Genomic DNA, 19769 nt, shown 5'->3' on the forward strand with positions numbered 1-19769 from the left:
AAGATATTAGTAGATTAAATGAATGGGCAAAACTGTTGCAAATGGGTTTCAATGTAGGCAAACGTCAGGTCATCCACTTTGGAACTAAACAGGATAGATCAGAATATTTTATAGATGATAAAAAGCTCGAAACAGTGGAGGTCCAAATATACTTCGGGATCCATGTACATCGATCATTAAAATGTCATGGTCAGGTACAGAAAATAATCGAATAGGCGAATGAAATGTTGGCCTTTATATCTAGAGGACCAGAATACAAGGGGGTAGAAGTTATACTGCAGCTATACAAAGGCTTGGTTAGACTACACCTGGAGTTCTGTCTTCAGTCCTGGACACTGCACCTTAGGATGGACATATTGACGTTGGAGGAAGTGCAGTGTAGATTTAAAAAATGATAGCTGGACTACAAGGGTTAAATTTCGAGGAGAGATTACACAAACTAGAGTTGTATTCCCTGGAATTTAAAAGATTAAGTGGTGATTTGATCGTAGATTTCAAGACATCATGGGGAACTGATAGGGTATATAGAGAGAACCGATTTCTGATGGTTGTTGAGTCTGGGAATAGGGGACATAGCCTGAAAATAGAGAAAGGACTTTCAGGAGTGAAGTTCAGAAGCATTTCTACTCGCAAAGGGTGATAGAAGTTTGGAACTCTCTTCCACAAACTGCAGTTGATGCGAACTCTGTTGTTCATTTTAAATCTGAGATTTATAGATTTTTGTGAACCAAAGGTATTAAGGGATATTGGGCTAAGGGGGCTATTTGGATTTAGGTCACAGATCAGCCACGATCTCATTGAATGGCCATGATGTGGAGATGCCTGTGATGGACTGGGGTTGACAATTGTAAACAATTTTACAACAACAAGTTATAGTCCAACAATTTTATTTGAAATTCACAAGCTTTCGGAGGCTTCCACCTTCCTCAGCTGAATGTTGTGGAAATGAAATCCTCGAACCCTTCGCATTTATAAATCACAGAACAATACCTGGTGATTACAGACAGTCTTTCCAACTGCCCGTTGCCAAGGCAATCACAGTGTGCAGACAGAGAGGTGTTACCTACAAGGCCACCGAATATACAAACAACCAAAAAAAAACAGAGAGAAAGGCAGAAACATAGAGACATCCGGAAGGAAGAGAAAGACAGCAAATGTCCCGTCACATTAAAAACAGATAACATTTGTTCGCTGGTGGGGATCCGTGTCGCGTGACATGAACCCAAGATCCCGGTTGAGGCCGTCCTCATGGGTGCGGAACTCGGCTATCAATTTCTGCTCGACGATTTTGAGTTGTCGTGTGTCTCGAAGGCCGCCTTGGAGTATGCTTACCCGAAGGTCGGTGGCTGAATGTCCTTGACTGCTGAAGTGTTCCCCGACTTTGAATGGCGGAAGAGGCTCGAAGGTCTAATTGGCCCACTTCTGTCAATATGTTTCTATTGGCACTTTAACCAACTACACCACGCAGCGAAATGACGCTCTCACAATCTCGTTGAGCTGCAGTCTGTGATTCTCCACCTGTTGTTTATGAATGAATGAATTCGTCAGTTTGTGTTTCTTTTTTCGTGAGCGGGAGAATTTTCGAAATGTTTTGAAGATTTCCCAGTAAATCATTCACATAGACTTCTCCCCAACTTTGTACGAGTGCATTAATGTGAGAATCACATACATCGTTCCCCAAACTCGTCCGCTAAATTTTTAAATGCGACTGTGTTTATTGTGAGGCGGTTCGATTTATCCAGACACACATTTGGTATAAAGGTAACGGTGACCCCGACGTGATTTTAACGTGCAGCCTCCAGATCTGAATGTGCTACCTTATTGCCTCGAGGTCGTTGATGGTCAGTTCGCCCTTCCTGGCTATGGAGATATTTGAGGCACCGTTTCATAAATACTAGCTTTGTGATATATAAAGACTTTCAAATCTCCACCAGCTCTTGCAGGGTGTGATCCAGCCTTGGGAAGTAGAATTCTTTTTCAGCGCCCATATCGTGCTCGTTTCAGCCGCCTTCTGTTGTGAATAGGAGTAAAAGAATGCAATGGAAAAAATAACGAGACGAAAGACACACAAATCTCCATGTGGTTTCCAACCCAGGGTATTAAAAGAAACAGACGAGGGCATTGTAGATGCTTTAATCATGATCTTCCACATCTCTCTTGATTCAGGAAGTTTCGTCTTGGATTGGAAAATTGCCAATGTCACTCCATTATTTAGGAATGGTGAGAGAGATAAACTAGGAAATTATACTCTATTTGTCTACCACCTGTTATGGGGAAGTTAATTGAATCTGTTAGTAGAGACAGAGTGATTGAACATTTGGACGAACATGAACTGATCAGAGAGAGCAAGCATGACTTTTTAAAGGGTATGTCATGTTTAACGAATCTAGTTGAATCGTTTGAGTATGTAACCAACGTGGTAAATAAGGGAGTGTCTGTTGATGTTATTTATATGGCATTCCAGAAGGCATTCGTTAGAGTTCCTCAAAAGAGACTGTTAACAAAAATGAGAGTGCATGTAATTGGAAGGAAACTATTGACAGGGATAGCGAATTGGTTAAGATGTAGATGATATAGAGTAAGGATAATGAGTGTGCTTCAATTGGCAGGATGTGACTAGAGGTGGTACCCACAGATTTGAGAGGGGGGCCGCAGCATTTCACTATATTTATAAATAACTTAGATGAAGGAATGGAGAGCTAGACATCCAAGTTTGCTGACGATGCCAAGTCAGGTGGTACAGTAAATAGTGTAGATAGGAGCTGAAATGTGCAAAAGGATATTGGTAGATAATTACGTGGAAAAAACTGTTTTGGATGGAGTTCAACATGGAGAAGTATGAGGTCATCCACTTCGGAACTAAGATTGATAGATCGGAATATTATCTAAATGACGAGAAGCTAGAAACTGTGGATGAGCAGAGGGAATTGGGGGTCCGAGTACAGAAATCATTAAAACCTGGTGGACAGGGACAAAAGATAATAAAAAAGACTATTGGAATGTTGGCCCCTTTCTCAAGGGGGTTAAAATATAAAGGGGTGTAAGTGATGTTAAAGTTATATAAAACTCTGGATAGACCACATCTCGAGTACTGTGTTCAGTTCTGGACACCGCAAATCAGGAAGGACATACTGACCTTCGAAGGGGTGCAGAGCAGTTTCACCAAAATATTACTGGGGCTAATAGGGTTAAATTTTGAGGACAGAAAACACATACGATGCTTGCATTCCCTTAAATATTGTGGTGTTTAAGATGATTAAAGGAGTTGATCGTGTAGATAGAGAGACAATATTTCCTCTGGTGGAGAGTCAAGAACAAGGGGGCAGAACCTTTAAATTAGAGCCAGGCAGTTCAGGGTTCATGTCAAGAAATAGTTCTTCACACATAGAGGACTAGAAATCTGAAACACTCTGCCCCAAAAAGCTGTTGAGGCTGGGCCAATTGAAAATTTCACGACTGAGATTGAGAGATTTTTGTTTGGCAAGCGTACGACGGGTTAGGGAACCAAGGTTGTAGATTGAGTTAAGATACAGGCCAGCCATGATCCAATAAAATGATGGAACAGGCTCGAGGGGCTGAATCACCTACTTCTGCTCCTACGTTGCTATAAACATTAGAGTTAAGGTTTGCGTTGGGGTGAACCTAACCGATTCACACACACCCACTCTTCAATATAAACCTCACACTCATTCATACCCATACTTCATTTATAAACGTCATACTCAAATGTATACTCCGATATTTTATAAAGCAAAAGCGCAGTCATATCCACATACACAGTTTAAAACTTCCCCGGGTCCTGTTTGGAGCTCTCACGAAAGTCTGCACACTGAACGGTTAACTGATTTCCAGACGCTGTCCGCAATGCTTTGTTTTGGATTTGCTGCCTTCCGCTGACGGCAGGCGATTAATTCGAGCGCGATATCGCCCCGAGCGGCGAAAGCTGCTTCTGACGGATGTCTCCGTCTCCAGGAGCTGGACGGGATTGGAAAGCTCTTGTGTCACACGAAGTGCCTGAAGAGCCCATAGAAACTTGAAGGTCATCAGTGCGCTGACTACAGCCTGAGGTTCAATAATAGCGTGTCTGGCATCAACTTAAAGGCGCTGTGTTGGAAATAGGTTGGGGGTCACAGTTTGTTTTTGGAGGAAACTGAACCGAAATCATTCAAGATGGCAGATTTTCTTTGCTGCATCATAATAAACAATATCTTGCTATAAATTTGTCTCATTAGTTCCCCAGTGTCAGAAGGAGAATTCTCTGATCTCCTCATTTATTTCGTATAAGAAACAAACACAAGCAGGCGTCTTAAATTAGAATCAACTCACACATTGACACAGATAAACAGAGCGAGAGACACTGGCAGTATCGGGAAACCTGCCGGAAATAGGCAAGAGAAGCGATGAGGATACTCCTCAAACCAACCTTCTCTGCTGTGCGGTAGCTGATCGATCTCGGTGATTTGGCGCCGTGGTTTAGCTGGTCAAAGCACTTGTTTAATAAATAGGACATCCTGGGTTCGCTTTATCGCGGGGCCTTTTTTGACCTCAGTGATATTTATTCATTGTGAATTTAAGGAAAAAATATCCGAGGGCGCGATTTGTAATAGTTCGGGAGCCAACAAGGTAAGGATTCTGGAATTACTGTGTGTAAGCGCCCCTTCATTGTACAACAGGCATCTCATAGAATGTGTCCAGAACACATTTCACCGATACTGCTCTGAATGGCTGATTTTACAAACTTCTTTCGTTACAACCAGCAACCCATCTCCTACTCAAGGGTGCGAAGCGAAACTGGTTTCAAAGCCGTTTTCGATGTTCAGCTTTTATCTGCAACGTGCAATTGGTAGAAACTATTTTACAACATATCTTAGTATCAATGAGAATGTCAGGCACGGGACGTCAGGGATGGAACCGCCTCTTACAATAAATACAAAGGATAATCGATTACAAAGAGAAAAAGCCAATCCAATCTCTCAGTCTCTCTCTCTAGGTCACGTTCTCTATGAGTGGGCATAAACCAGCAGAAGATAACAGAACAGTTCAGTTTGTTTCATTTTCCTTCTGGTGAGTACAGTTGAAGAGAATGGTCGCTCTGTTCTGCTGGACAAATAACCGGAATGAGCAGTGTATCTGGTTCCCACGGTACCCAGTGAACCATCCACGTGTATATCTGATATTTACACTGATAGCTTCCTCCCGCACTAATTACAGGAAACTTTTGTCTCACGGTTCAACCACACTTCAGAAGTCCAGAAACACAAAGAATGGTAAACGCCTCCTGATGATGTCAAATAGAGATGAAAGAAGTTTGCAGGTTTAGAGAATCATAGAATGATACGTTCTTACAGAACAGAACGAGGCCCTTCGTCCCGTCGGGCCTGTGCCGGTTCTTTGAAAGAACTGTCCAATTTAATTCCACTTCCCAGCTTTTTCCACATTGTCCTGCAAATTAGTCCTGTTGAAGTACATGTCCAATTGCCTTTTGAAAGGTCCTATCGAGCCTGATAGGAACTTTCAGGTCATGCGTTCTCGATCTTCATAACCCTCCGTGTGAAAGAATCGCTTCATTTCCCCTCTCGTTCGTTGGCCAATTATTTTAAATCTATTACCTCTGGTTACCGATCCACTTGCCAAAGTGAACACTTTCTCCCTACTTGCTCTATCAAAACCCCTCATTATTTTGAATACCTCTATAGGTATCCCATAACCTTCTCTGCTCCAATGAGAACAATCCTAGCTTCTCCAATCTCTCCACATAACTGAAGTCCCTCATCGCTGGTATCATCCTAGAAAACCTCGACTGTGCCCTCTCCAAGACCTTGACATCCTTCCTAAAGAGTGGTGTCCAGAATTGTACGCAATACTCCAGCTGAGGCCTAACCGGTGTAAAATAAATGTTCAGCAAAACTTTCTTGCATTCATACTCTGTGCCTCCATTAATAAAGCCCAGGATCCCATATGTTTTTTACAGCCTTCTCAACTTGTCAACCTTCAAAGATGTGCACACATATACCCCCAAATCTTTCTGTTCCTGCTCGCCCTTTAAAATTGTACGATTTCATTTATATTGCCTCTCCTCATTCTTCCAGCAAATGTCTCACTGCACTTCTCTGTGTTAAATTACATCTGCCATGGTTCCACCCATTTCACCAGTCTCTCTGTGTCCTCCTAAAGACTATTACTGTTCGCCACATTGTTTACCACGTTTCTGCGTTTCTTGTCTGCTGAAAACTTTAAATTATATACTGTTTACCTAAGTTCAGGTCATTAATATACATCAGTCCTGGATCATAATGTGTCACTGTCTGTTTAATCTTGGTGTCCTGTCGTTCCGGATCATTCTGTATCTGTTGAAAATGGGTCTGCCGTCAGTGCCGGATCATTCTGTGTCTATGTCTGTTTAAAAGTGGTGTGCAGTCAGTGCCGGATCATTCTGTGTGTATGTTTTTTTTTAAAAGGGATGTGCAGTCAATACCGGATCATTTTGTGTCGATGTCTTTTAAAAAGGTGCGTTCTCAGTCCCGGATCATTTTATGTTTCTATCCATTGGAAAGGGATGTGCAGTCAGTCCCGAATCATTCTGTGCCTGTTTAACGGTGGAAGAGCGATCAGGCTGGAAAATACTCAAGGGCACAGGGAGCAAGCAGGAGCGAGGGGCTCGATGCAGGCTTCATGTGGGGAGAATACTGTCTTTGGAGTTGATGGGTTAAATGCCCTGTTCGTCTACCTGGCACATCCTGTCAGCGGAACTCACATGTTAAGCCTTTCAGTTGGGTCCAAGTTCACAATCTTGTGATCTGAAAGATAAATAACTGACAGCTTAGTCCACCTGTCAACTGATCAGCAGTCATACAGGATGGAAGCAACTTTTCCCAGGATATTTTCAGAGACCGGTCAGTCCCCGTGTGTGTGATGATAAAATGCAGCAAACTCCTTGCCAAAACTGATGAAATCGCTGCTCTCGTTCTTTGGAGTCCTGGTGTTGAATTAATCCATCGCTGCTTGAAGTGGGCTCGGTGGATTTGAGATCAATTTAAGTGGTATATTAAAGGGCACGAGGAGGGAACAGGAGAGAGGGGGCAGATTTAGAGCTCCTGTGGAAGCAATAGTGGGGGTGGAGTTAACCATTAAATGTCCTGCTTTTGTACCTGGTACAACCTGTCAGATGAGCTCATGTTTCAAACCCTGAAGTGGTGCCAAAAACACAACCTTGTGATCTGAAAGATAGAGAACTGCCAACTGAGGCAAGCTGCCAACTGATCCACCGTCATACAGAAGGGAAAGTCCTTTTACCAGGATCTTTTCAGAGAGTCACTCCCCTTTTATGTGATTATAAATACAGCAAACTCTCTAAGACCAGATACAAAATTTGTGAACTCCAGCCGTCTGATCCTGACTCTGAGGAACTCAGCGGAAGATGGCGAAAGTTCTAATTTTGGTATTTGTATTCCTGGTGCTGACTCAGTCCATCACTGCTCGACATCTGTTCAGTGGAAGTGTTATAGGTATCGGATCTTCTTTCTTTGAAAAAAGTAAGTTTATTTGATCTCTCAATACCAATTTTTGTTTAAACTATTTTATTCTCTGACTGAAGCTCACGGTTTGATTGCTTAAATGAACATTATTGTAATATTGTAACAATGAATGAAGAATTTAACCTGAACCAGTTCCACAGGAAAATCGTCCGATTGTTTAGTCGGTACCTGAGCGGGGAGTGGGAATGGTGGGTGTTGTGTGAGGATCCAAACAGACCAAGAATTACAGCACAAATTACTGGCCAGTGCCGAGTTACCGGATCTCAGCCGGAGAATTGACCTGTTTGGGAAAGTCTGAAATTGGCTTCAGTACCCAGGTACTGTGGAGGGGGAAACTCACAGTTCCTGCTCCCGATCAGTGTTACCTGCTGTAAAATGTGAGTGTGCGGACGGGAGCTTCTTCAGTCCCTTTCCCCCACACTCGCTGCTCAGACCCACAGACAAAGAATCGTGAATTGGGATCGATACTGGAGGCGTCAGAGGAACCGATCCCCAGAGATGAGTCAGATTTTCATAACATGAGGGGAGGGGATTGGATCAAAAGGGTTTCAAAATAGGTTTCTGAATTCTAATAATTCTGCAGCCTTCATAGAGATCAGGATATGAGGACACTAAATACGTGGACGAGTCAAGCGGTGAAACTATCAATTTTCAGGAGCCGGGTGTCAGTTTACCTCAGTTGGGAGTTGAGTGAACAAGTTAAGGGTTGATGTCCCACTCCAGTACATACAGCCCAGCACTGGGGGAGTGCAGCACTGTTGGAGGTGTGATCTTTTGAATGAATCGTTAAACGGAGACCTTGTCTACCTGTTCATGGGGCAGGAAACACTTGGTCGCATTATTTGAAGAGCTGGGAGTTCTCCTGGTTTCTTGGACCAACATCACTCTCTCAACTAACATCACCAGAAACTCCCTACACTGTCAAATCTCATTTGCTGTTTGTGGGACTTTGCTGTGAGCAATTTGGTTACAAAACAGTGTCGGTACTTCAGAAATAATCCTTTGTCTGTGAAACTCTTCGGGCCCTTCTGTTAACGGGAAAGGCTCCATATAAATGTTAGATCATTCTTTTCTTTGACTCTAGTCTCAGAAAGCGCGAACAGTGGGCTCCATTCTGTGGAAAAACTATTGGGCTGCCCTTGAGAACAAAGAGTGAGTCTCTACCGGTCGGGGAGGGGTCAGTGTGAGGTTTAATGAAGTACAAATGAGCTGAGGTTCATGTGTGGTCGAGAGTCAGTCCCAGTAACACGGACAGACTAAGCTTCATGTTTTCTCATTGTTCTCCCTCCCTCTATGTCCAGAACGGTCAATTAATTAACTCTTCATTTTGGATTTTAGTTGCCAACGACAGATGCAGCCGTCTTGTAGGAATGTGTCGTATAGGATCCTGTCACACAAACGAGGAGACTCTGCCGAAATTCTGCGGCGATGGGTTACAATGTTGTAGACCGAACGAGAGAAAGATCCAGTGATGGATTCTCACCAGCCCGAGCTCTCCAATTCTCACTGAATGAAACCTTCCTTCACGGGGAGCAGGCTCTATTTGATTGTGTAGATCCCACAACCCCTGACCCTGTATTACTGCTGTCTGAATAATGGGCTGTACTCAGAAATAAATCTCACTGCATTGATCACAGCTTCATATCCGTGTCTTGTTTCTCTTTAGGATCATTGTGTCCGAGGATGGGGTGTTCAGGGGTCTTATCAGGCTGCGGGAAGATGTTGGAATTGTAGGTAATGGGAAGAGGAGACCACAGCAGGGAATCTCTGAAAGTGCCTAATCACACATTCAGAAAGTTACTGAGATAAGACAGGTGTCCCAGAGTGTCAGCATTCTGACCGTTCAAGGTTCAAGATTGGAAGGAGACGCGCATTGCATCAGGCCCATCAGATTGTTTGATCGGACATTGAAGCGGGAGCTTTGCTCTGAATCCAACCCGTGCTGTTTCTGCCCTGGGAATGTTTGATGGGACAGTGTAGAGGGAGCTTTATTCTGTATCTAATCCATGCTGTTCCTGCCCTGGGAGTTTTTGATGGGGGCAGTGTAAATGGAGCTTTACTTTCCTTCTAACCCTTGCTATTACCTGCCCTGGGAGAGTTTGATGTGTCAATGCAGAGGGCGATTGACCAGAGACCCTTGTACAGCTGGCAGTATAACTCGATGCTGCTGGATGAACCTGCTCTGACATCAGTAACTCTCTCAAAATCAATACTTATTGAGCAAAATTTTATGGGTTCAAAATCTGTGATTATAATCCAACAGCGCTCTTATTATAGAAGAATAAATATATAAGAAATATTTAACTGTGCACGGAAGCAGGGATAAAATCTGTTCCACCTTCTGTCTCTCTCTCTCTGCCTCTGCCAAATCCCTCGGTCTCGTTTTATCTCACTCTTTCCCTCTTGGACTTATTTTATTTCTCTCCATGCTTTTCTTTCTCTGCCTCTGATTTCTCTGATGTGGAGATGCCGGTGATGGACTGGGGTTGACAATTGTAAACAATTTTACAACACCAAGTTATAGTCCAGCAATTTTATTTTAAATTCACAAGCTTTCGGAGATTTTCTCCTTCCTCAGGCAAATGTTTGCCTGAGGAAGGAGAAAATCTCCGAAAGCTTGTGAATTTAAAATAAAATTGCTGGACTATAACTTGGTGTTGTAAAATTGTTTACAACTGATTTCTCTGCCTCTGTTTATTTATCTCTGGCTCTGTCACTCCCTGCCTCGTTCTCCCTCTTTCATTCACCTTTACGGGGATTCTCTTTTTTTTCTCTCAATCCCTCTCTCTCTACCTCTCGCTTATTTCACTCTGCCTCGTCTCTCTTACACTTCCTGCCTTCCTCTCATCTCCATCTCACGTTCCCTCTTCTTGCCTCGCTCTCATCCCCCCTCACTCCATCTGCATCGTCCCTCTTTCTTCTATCTGCCTCATTGTTTCTCGCCACTTCTGTCGCTTTCCTGTCTCTCATTCCTCTTTCTCTCTCTGCCTCATTCCCTTCCTTTCCATCTCTGCTGCTATACCTTCGCCCCTCCTTTCTATCTCTCTGCCTCATTCTCACTCTCCTACCCTCTCCTCTCTCTCTATCTCTCTCTAAGTCTCTCTCTCTCTCCCTCTCTCTCTTATTTTCACCTGTCACTGTTTCCTATCTGTCTTTCACTTACTCACTTTCTCTCTCTCTCCGTGTCTTCTTTCTCAGTTAAGAACCCGAATGCATCAGGACTATCCCAACACAAGCAATTTCACACTGATCCCAGCCTGTACTCTGAACACATTGCATGAGCTGATCACAGCTTCTGCACCCCTAGTTCGCAAATGAGCTGCTCAGGATGTGCAAGGCCCACCAGTGGCCTGGGGTCCTGCAAGATTTTGCCATTGCTCGAGAGGGAAGCCTGCTTTTGGTTCTAACTTCTGCTGCACCTCTGCCTCCACATCTCATCCAGCCTCGATTCCTGAACTAAATTTATTACCTTCCATCTTCAAGTGACATACACACACTCTTCTTTATCCAGGAAATATCGATGCCTCTGATTTGCTTCTCTCTAAATCTTCTGGACCTTGTTTTTCCTTATTTTTGACAGTCCGTCTCTGTAACTGAATCTGTTTGTGCTTTTTCTAATTTTGATCTGAAATTTTTGAATAGCTGGCAAGCAATACCTGCTATTCTGCGAAGCGTATTTCCACAAACAGAGATGAATCTAGGGAGCCGGAATCAACCTTGTGAACCTTCGCTGCACCTCCTCTCAGACAAGTATGTCTTTCCTTAGGTAAGGAGACCAAAACTGTACATAGTACTCCAGGTGTGATCTCACCAGTGCCCTGTACAATTGCAGCAAGTCCTCCTTACTATTTTAACCCAACCCCCTTGCAATGAAGGCTAACATACCATTTGCCTTCCCAATTCAATGTCATACCTGCATGCTAACTTTCTATGATCCATCTACAAGGACACCCACATCCCCTTTAAATCCCTATATAAGCACACGAGGGAGAAATGAATCGAAGGGGATGCTGATAGGGTTAGATGAAGTAGTTTGGAGGAGAGATAGGACAGGATTTAAAGTTCAAAATTGGTTTAAGGCCAATTTTACTAAGCTGAGAAGTGATTTAGCAAATGTGGAATCAAAACAGCTACTTTAAGGTAAGTCCGTTTCGAGCATTCGGAGCCATTAAAAGGGGAGATTCAAGGGTTTCAGAGTAAACGTGTTGCCACAAAGATAAAGGATGAGACTGCCAAATCTGGAGCCTCCTGGATGACAAGAAGGATACAGGGAAAGATAAAGCAAAAAACGGAAGCTGATGTCAGACACCAAGAGCTCAATACTGCAGAAAGCCTTGAGTGGTATAGAAAGTGAAATTAAATTAAATAGCTGAAATTAAAAAGGAAATTAGGAAAGAAAAGAAAAATACCGGCAACTAAAATTAAGGAAAACCTAAAAATGTTTTATAAATACTTCAAGAGCAAGAGGGCAACTAAGGAAAAATACGGCCTATTAGAGATCAAAAAGGTAACCTATGAGTGGAGGTGGAAAATGTGGGTATGTTTCTTAATGAATACTTGGCTTCTGTCTTCACAAAGGAGAGGAATGATGCAGGAATTGAAGTTAAGGAGGAGGAGTGTGAAATATTGGATGGGATAAACTTGGCGACATAGGAAATATTAAGAAGTTCTGCATTTCTGAAAGTAGATAAATCACTAGGCCCGGATGAAATGTATGCCAGGCTGTTAAGAGAAACAAGGGAGGCAATAGCGGAGTTTCTGACCATCATTTTGCAATCCTCCCTGGCTACAGGTGTGTGCCAGAGGATTGGAGGACTGCTACCGTTGTACCATTTGTTTGAAAATGGAGAAAGAGATAGATAGAGTAATACATCCAGTCAGTCTCACCTCGGTGGTGGGCAAATTATTGGAATCGATTCTGAGGGATAAAATGAACCGACATTTAGAAAGGCACGGGTTAATCAAGGAGAGTCAGCATGGATTTGTTAATGGAAGGTCGTGTCTGATTAACTTGATTGCATTTTTTGAGCAGGTAAGAAGGAGGGTCGATGAGGGTAAAGCGTTTGATCTCGTGTACATGGATTTAGCAAGGCTTTTGACAAGGTCCCACATGGCAGATTGGTCAAAAAGTACAAGCACATGTGATCCAAGGGAGAGTGATTGATTGGATCCAAAATTGGTTCAGTTGCAGGAAGTAAAGTGTAATGGTCGACGGGTGTTTTTGCGACTAGAAGGCTCAGTACTCGGTTTGTTGCTTCTTGTGGTATATATTAATGGTTTGAACTTGAATTTGGAGGGCTTGAACAAGAATTTTGCAGGTGATAGAAAACTTGGCCGTGTCGTTGTCAGTGAGGAGGAAAGCTGTAGACTGCAGGAAGATATTAATGGACTCGTCAGGTGGGCAAAAAAAGTGGCAAATGGAATTCCATGCAGAGAAATTTGAGATAATGCATTTGGGAAAGGCAAAAAAGGCAATGGAATAAATAATAAATGGGAGGATATTGAGAGATGTAGAGGAAGTGAGGGACCTTGGAGTGCATATCCACAGATCCCGGAAGGTAGCAGGATAGGTAGATTAGGTGGTTAAGAAGGCATATGGAATACATTCCTTCATTAGCCAAGGCATAGAATATAAGAGTAGGGAGGTTTTACTCGAACTGTATAAATCATTGGTTAGGCCGCAGCTTGAATACCGCGTACATTTCTGGTCACACATTACAGGAAAGATGTGATTGCACAAGAGAGGATACAGAGAAGATTTACAAGGATATTGCCAGGGCTGGAGAATTTTAGCTGTGAGAAAAGATTGGATAGGCTGGGGTTGTTTTCTTTGGAACAAAGGAGGCTGAGGGGAGTTTTAATTGAAGTATATAATATAATGATGGGACTAGATAGATTGGATAGAGATTACCTATTTCTCTTAGCAGAGATGTCAGTGCCAGGGGACATAGATTTAAAGTAATTGGTAGAAGGATTATAGGGGAGTTGAGGACAAAAGATTTCACCTGGAGGGTGGTGGGGGTCTGGAACTCACTGCCTGAAAGGGTGGTGGAGGCAGAAACTCTCAACTCATTTAAAAAGCACTTGGATGAGCGCTTGAAGTGCCGTAACCTACAGGGCTATGGACCAAGTTCTGGAAAGTGGGATTAAGCTGGATAGCTCATTATCGGCCGGCACCGGCACAATGGGCCAAATGAACTCCTTCTGTGCTTTAACTTTGTATGATTCCATACCTTTATATTTGTGTTTGTGTATGTCTGTGTATGTGCCTTGATATATGTGCATGTGCCTCTATGTGTGTATATGTGTGCATGTGCCTTTATTTGTGTGCATTTGCCTGTTTGTGTATGTATGAGTATTTGTGTGTATGTGCCTTTATGTGTGTGTATGTGTATGTTTGTATGTGGCATTATGTGTGACGCCCATATTTGTCTGTATGTTCCCGTATGTGTGTGTATGTGCCTTTATTTGTTTGTGTGTGTCTGTATGAGTGTATTTGTATGTGCGTTTATGTCTGTGTGTGTATGTTTGTGTTTGTGCCGTATGTGTGTCTGTGCCTTTATATGTATGTATATGCGTGTATATGTGTGTATGCGCCTGTATGTATGTGTATGTGCGTCTGTGACTTTATGTGTGTGTATGTGCCTTTATGTGTATGTATGTGCCTGTATGTGTTCGTATTCGTGTGCATGTGACTGTATATGTTTGTGTATGACAAAAGTGCTGCTCTCGGTACTTAGAATCATGCTGCTGACTGCTTGAGAGGGGCGGGTGGAAGAGAGACCAGACTAGGTGAGATATTAAAGAATTGAGCAGCGAGCAGGAGAGAGAGATCAGATTTATTGCTGCATCAAGATCAGAGATGTTTCAGGCCTATGTTATTAGAACATAAGAACATATGAATTAGGAGCAGGAGTCCTGCCCGCTCCCTGTAACACCTAATTATAAGAACATAAGAAATTGAATTATACAATGTTTCAGAGTTTAGAGATGTTTCAGGCCTATGTTGTACAATGTTACAGAGTTGAGAGATGTTTCAGGCCTATGTTATACAATTTTACAGAGTTTAGAGATGTTTCAGGCCTATGTTACACAATGTTAGAGAGATTACAGATTTTTCAGGTCTGTGCTATACGTTGTTGCAGAGATTACAGATGTTTCAGGCCTATGTTGCACATCTTCATACATTTCTACCCTCCAGCAGTTTCTTTGAGAGGCAGCTGCAGAGATTCGGTTCCCGTGGACGCCAACTTTGCAAATTGATCTGAAAGTGCCAGCAGCTCTTCTGGGAACTGGCCGGTTAGCTCAGTTGCTTACAGCACTGAAAAATCATTTTCACGTTGGTGCTGTGAGTCCCGGATCATTCTATGACTGTTTAAAAGGTTGGGGCTGTCAGTCCCGGATCATTCTGTCTCTGTTTAAAAGGGGTGTACAGTCAGCCCCGGATCATTCTGTGCCTGTTTGAAAGAGGTGCGTTGTCACTCCCGGATCATTCTGTGCCTGTTTGAAAGGGGTGTGTTGTCACTCCCGCATCATTTTGTCCATGTTTAAAAGAGGTGTGTTGTCACTCCCGGATCATTCTGTGCCTGTGTAAAATGGGTGTGTTGTCAGTCGCGGATCAGAGAATCAAATTGCTGTTCAGAGCCCGAACCCGTGGACGGCTCTATCACACTGGAAATCACAATCAACTGAGGTGAACTGGGGCATGAAAAACATTCAATTACTGAAAAAAAATACATTAAACAGGAAGTATTGATCCTGAACAGAAATACGGAGGTCAGAAGAGCCTGTCGCTAAGGCAAAGCAGTTATGAAGGGAAATTTTAATTTTCACATAGACTGGGACATAAGGGCAATACATTTCTAGAGTACATCTAGGACAGTTTTATGAAACAATATCATAGAACTGAGAGATGACACATGTCAGGAAAGAGAGAACAAGCTGGGGCTCTTTTCTCTAGAAAAGAGAAGACTGAGGAGTGACGTGCTAGAGGTCTTTAAGATTAATGACGTGTTTGATAGGGTAGACGTAGAGATGTTTCCACCTGAAGGGGAGACCAGAACCAGGGGTCATTATTATAAGATCGTCACTAATAAATCGAATTGATTCGAATAATAAATGCAGGAGAAATTTATTTACCCAGATGGTGCTGAGAATGTCAAACTCGCTCCCACAAAGAGTAGTAGAGAGGAATAGCAAAGATGGATTTAAGGGGAAGCAAGATAAACACATGAGAGAGTAATATCATAAGAACATAAGAAATGGGAGCAGGATTAGGTCGTATGGCCCCTTGAGCCGGCTCCGCCATTCAATCAGATCTTGGCTGATCTTCTGCCTCAACTCCACTTTCCCGCCCGATCCCCAAATCCCTTGATTCACCTAAAGTCCAAAAATCGATCAGTCCCAGCCTTGAATATTCTCAACGACTGAGCATCCACAGCCCTCTAGGATAGAGAATTCCAAAGATTCGCAAACCTTTGAGTGAAGAAATTCCTCCTCATCTCAGTCGTAAATGGCTGACCTCTTATCCGAAGACTATTCCCCCTTGATCTACACTCGCCAGCCAGGGGAAACAATCTCTCAGCATCTATCCTGTCTAGCCCTCTCAGGATCTTATATTCTATTTTATATGTTTCAGTGAGATGAGAAATTAATAGAAGGACATGTTGATAGGGTTAGATGAAGAAGGAGGGGAGGCGGCTCGTTTGGAGCATAAACACTGGAATGGAACTGTTGGGCCGATTGGCCTGTTTCTAAGCTGTATAGTCTGCGAAATCCTGGAATGTTAACATACATTCGGCCCTTCATACCTGTGCTGGCTCCTTGAAAGAACGGCCCAATTTAGTCCCACACCCCAGCTATTTCCCCACCACCCTGCAAATTGCCTTTTGAAAGTGCCGTTGGAATGTGGTTCCACCGCTCTTTCAGATGTTGCATTCGAGATCTTAATAAACCTCAGTGCAAAGTGTGTCCTCATTTTGCATCTAGATTTTTTGCCAATTAATTTATTATCACAGAGAGGTGAGGTACAGAGAGAGAGAATAGAGGGCAAGAGAAATAGGGAGAGTGGAGACAGACAGACAGAGTCGAGGTAGAGCGATTAGGAGAGAGAGACAGACAGACAGACATAGAGTAGGGTGAGAAAGAGAGATAGTAGAGAGAGAGAGAGAGATAAAGAGATAGAAAAGAGGATGAGACATAGAGTAGAGGAAGAGAAGGAGAGCACAGAAATATAAAAAGAGACAGAGGGGAAGAAAGAGAAAGACAAGGGGGAGAGTGAGAGAGACCGACAGAGAGAAAAGAGAGAGAGATACAGGCACAGATAGAGAAACAGGGGAGAGATAGACAGAGAGAGCGATAGACGATGACAGAACGAGTGATAGAGACTGGTCAGAGAGAGAGTAGAATGACAGAGAGAGAGAGAGAGAGACAATCAGGATCACAGCATCACATCTGTGATCTCTGCGGAAGGCGCAGGCTACATCCCGGCCTCTGTTGGTAGATCTCATCGGGTGTGGGACTGACACCCACACACAGTTCATGGGAGTGTTGATGGAGCTTGACTCTGTCTCTAACCTCTGTTGTACCTGCCCTGGGAGTGTTGAAGGGGCGGTGTAGGAGGAGCTTTACTCTGTATCTAACCCGAGTTGTTCCTACCGTGGTTGACGGTTGTTTTTGCGACTGGAAGGCTGTTTCCTTTCGGGTCCAACAGGGCTCGATAGTCGGTGTCTTGCTTTTTGTGGTATATATTATTGATTTGGCCTTGAATGTGGGGAGCTTGACCATGAAGTTTGCAGATGATACAAAAATTGGTCGTGTGGTTGATCGTGAGTTGGAACGCTGTGGAATTCAGAACGATATCAATGGACTGGTCAGTTGAGCAGAAAAGTGGCGAATGGAATTCAATGCAGAGAAGAGTGAGGGAATGCATTTGTGAAAGGCAAACAAGACAAGGGAGTACACAATAAATGGGGGGATACTGAGAGGAGTAGAGGAACCAACGGACATTGGCGTGCATGTCCACAGATCCCTGAAGGTAGCAGGACAGGTAGATCAGATGGTTCAAAAGGCACACGGGATACTTTCCTTTATCAGCGGAGGCATAGAATACAAGAGCAGGGAGGTTATGCGAGAACCGCATAAAACTTTGGTTAGGCCACAGCTTGAGTACTTGCTACAGTTCTGGTCACCACATTACAGTAAAGATGTGATTGCACTGGAGAGGGGACAGAAGAGAATTGCGAGGATGTTGCCAGAGCTGGAGAATTTTAGCCAATAGTAAAGATAGAAAATGCTATTTTTTTTCTTTGGAACAGATGTACAATAAAGCTCCGTGAACACTAACACAGACATCTTCAGAGTGGGGTCTGTGTTCAGAGTGTGGTCTGTGTTCAGAATGTGGCCAATGTTCAGAGTGGTGTTTGTTCAGAATGGGGTCTTTGATCAGATTGGGGTCTGTGTTCAGAGTGGGGTCTCTGTTCAGAATGGGGTCTTTGTTCAGATTGGGATCTATGTTCAGAGTGGAGTCTGTGTTCAGAATGAGGTTTGCGTTAAATGTTTGTCTGTGTTCAGAGTGGTGTCTGTGTTCAGAGTGGATCGGTGCTCAGAGTGATAAAGGAAAGTATCCCGTATGCCTTTTGAACCATCTGATCTACCTGTCCTGCTACCTTCAGGGATCTGTGGACAAGCACACCAAGGTCCGTTGGTTCCTCTTCTCCTCTCAGTATCTCCCCATTTATTTTGTACTGCCTTGCCTTGTTTGCCTTTCAATGGAGTGTTCCGAGTTTGGACAGTGTTCAGAGTGGGGTCTTTGATCAGAATGGGGTCTGTGTTCCGTGTCGGATCTGTGTTCAGTGTCAGGCTTTGTTTATAAATCGATACCTCAGACGAATTTATAAAGGATTCAACTGCTTGCAGAATGGGTGAGAGCGCGGCTTAAAAAGATAGATGGAGGCAAAGCTCTCTGAAGAAATTGGTTTTAAAGCAGCTTTTGAAGGCATTTGATCGTCACCTTAGAATCACTTTACCAATTTAGGGCTTATTAAGGATATATTTTCATTAATGGCTCTAAATATTTGAGGGTCTGAATTCTGCACAGCAATATTATCAGAGATATTTAGTTCTCAGCGGTTTCCCTCATGTGAAACAGGTCCCTGTCTCACAGTTTGTTCTGGACACAATTTTGTGAGAATTGCGCCTTCAACAAAACAGAATTCTTCCTTCGCCCTGAACAATCTCTGTTCCGTATGAAGATATATTCAGTCGATGAGGTGGCTTTGTTGCTAGAAATCCGAATTAAGGAATTAAGTTGAAAACTGACCAAAGTGATATACTTACAGATAAAAGTAACTAAAATGGGGAAAGTAAAAAGCAGATTTACAGCATAGTTAGAGAAAGAAATAACGTGGAGGAGTGGAAGATTCGATGGCGAAGAGAAAGTGGGAAATGTAAATGACAAATGTAATGTAACAAAGGTAAGTGGAGCCATGGAGGGTGAAGGCGAAGTGATGGGAGAGGAACAGCATCGTCCAGATGTACTATAAAGCCTCCTGTACACTAACAAAGACATCTTCAGAATGGTGTCTGTGTTCAGAGTGGATCCTGTATTCAGATTGGGGTTTGTGTTCAGAGAGGGGTTTGTGTGCAGAGTATGGTCCTTATGCAGTGGGAGTCGGTATTCAATGTTAGGTTTTGTTTATAAATCGATACCTCAGGATACTTTACAAAGACTGCACGCAAAAAGTGTGAGAGAGTGCGGAATAAAGAGAAGTTTGAGGAAATGCCCTTTGAAGAAATAGTTTTTAAACATTCCTTTGAGGGCACATGATCGGCAGCTCAGAGCAACTCCGCCAATTCAGGGAATTATAAAGGACAACGGTTCAAACAGCGAACTTGATTACAATTCCTCCCACCCCGCTTCCTGTGGGTTCTGTTTCCAGAATAGGGACACTGTTCAGAGTGGGGTCTGTGTTGAGAGTGGGGTCTGTGTTCATAGTGAGGTTTGTGTTCATAGTTTGCTCTGTGTTCATAGTGGGGTTTGTGTTCATATTTGGCTCTGTGTTCAGAGTGGGGTCAGTGTTCATAGTTTGCTCTGTGTTCAGAGTGGGGTCTGTGTTCAGAGTGGAGTCTGTTTTCGGAGTGGAGTCTGTGTTCATAGTTGGCTCTGTGTTCGGAGTGGATTCTGTGTTCAGAATGGGGTCTGTGTTCAGGGTGGGGTCTGTGTTCAGGGTGGGG

At 43.3% G+C, this 19769-nt stretch overlaps 2 long non-coding RNA genes across 2 annotated transcripts in view; one reads left to right on the forward strand and one right to left on the reverse strand.

Annotated features, from left to right (window-relative positions):
- The first annotated feature begins 7340 nt into the window (after positions 1–7340).
- LOC137312943 (uncharacterized) lies at positions 7341–9171 on the forward strand. Its single transcript, XR_010960962.1, has 2 exons — positions 7341–7532; positions 8874–9171. It is a non-coding gene; the product is annotated as an uncharacterized lncRNA (long non-coding RNA).
- A 4250-nt stretch (positions 9172–13421) lies between these two features.
- The window catches only part of LOC137312869 (uncharacterized), a 58300-nt gene continuing 51952 nt past the window's right edge, over positions 13422–19769 (reverse strand). The window contains exon 3 of the long non-coding RNA XR_010960893.1: positions 13422–15233. This is a non-coding gene — a long non-coding RNA (uncharacterized lncRNA). The remainder of the gene's footprint in view (positions 15234–19769) is intronic.

Source organism: Heptranchias perlo, unplaced genomic scaffold, assembly GCF_035084215.1.
Source record: "Heptranchias perlo isolate sHepPer1 unplaced genomic scaffold, sHepPer1.hap1 HAP1_SCAFFOLD_44, whole genome shotgun sequence".
NCBI lineage: Eukaryota > Metazoa > Chordata > Chondrichthyes > Hexanchiformes > Hexanchidae > Heptranchias > Heptranchias perlo.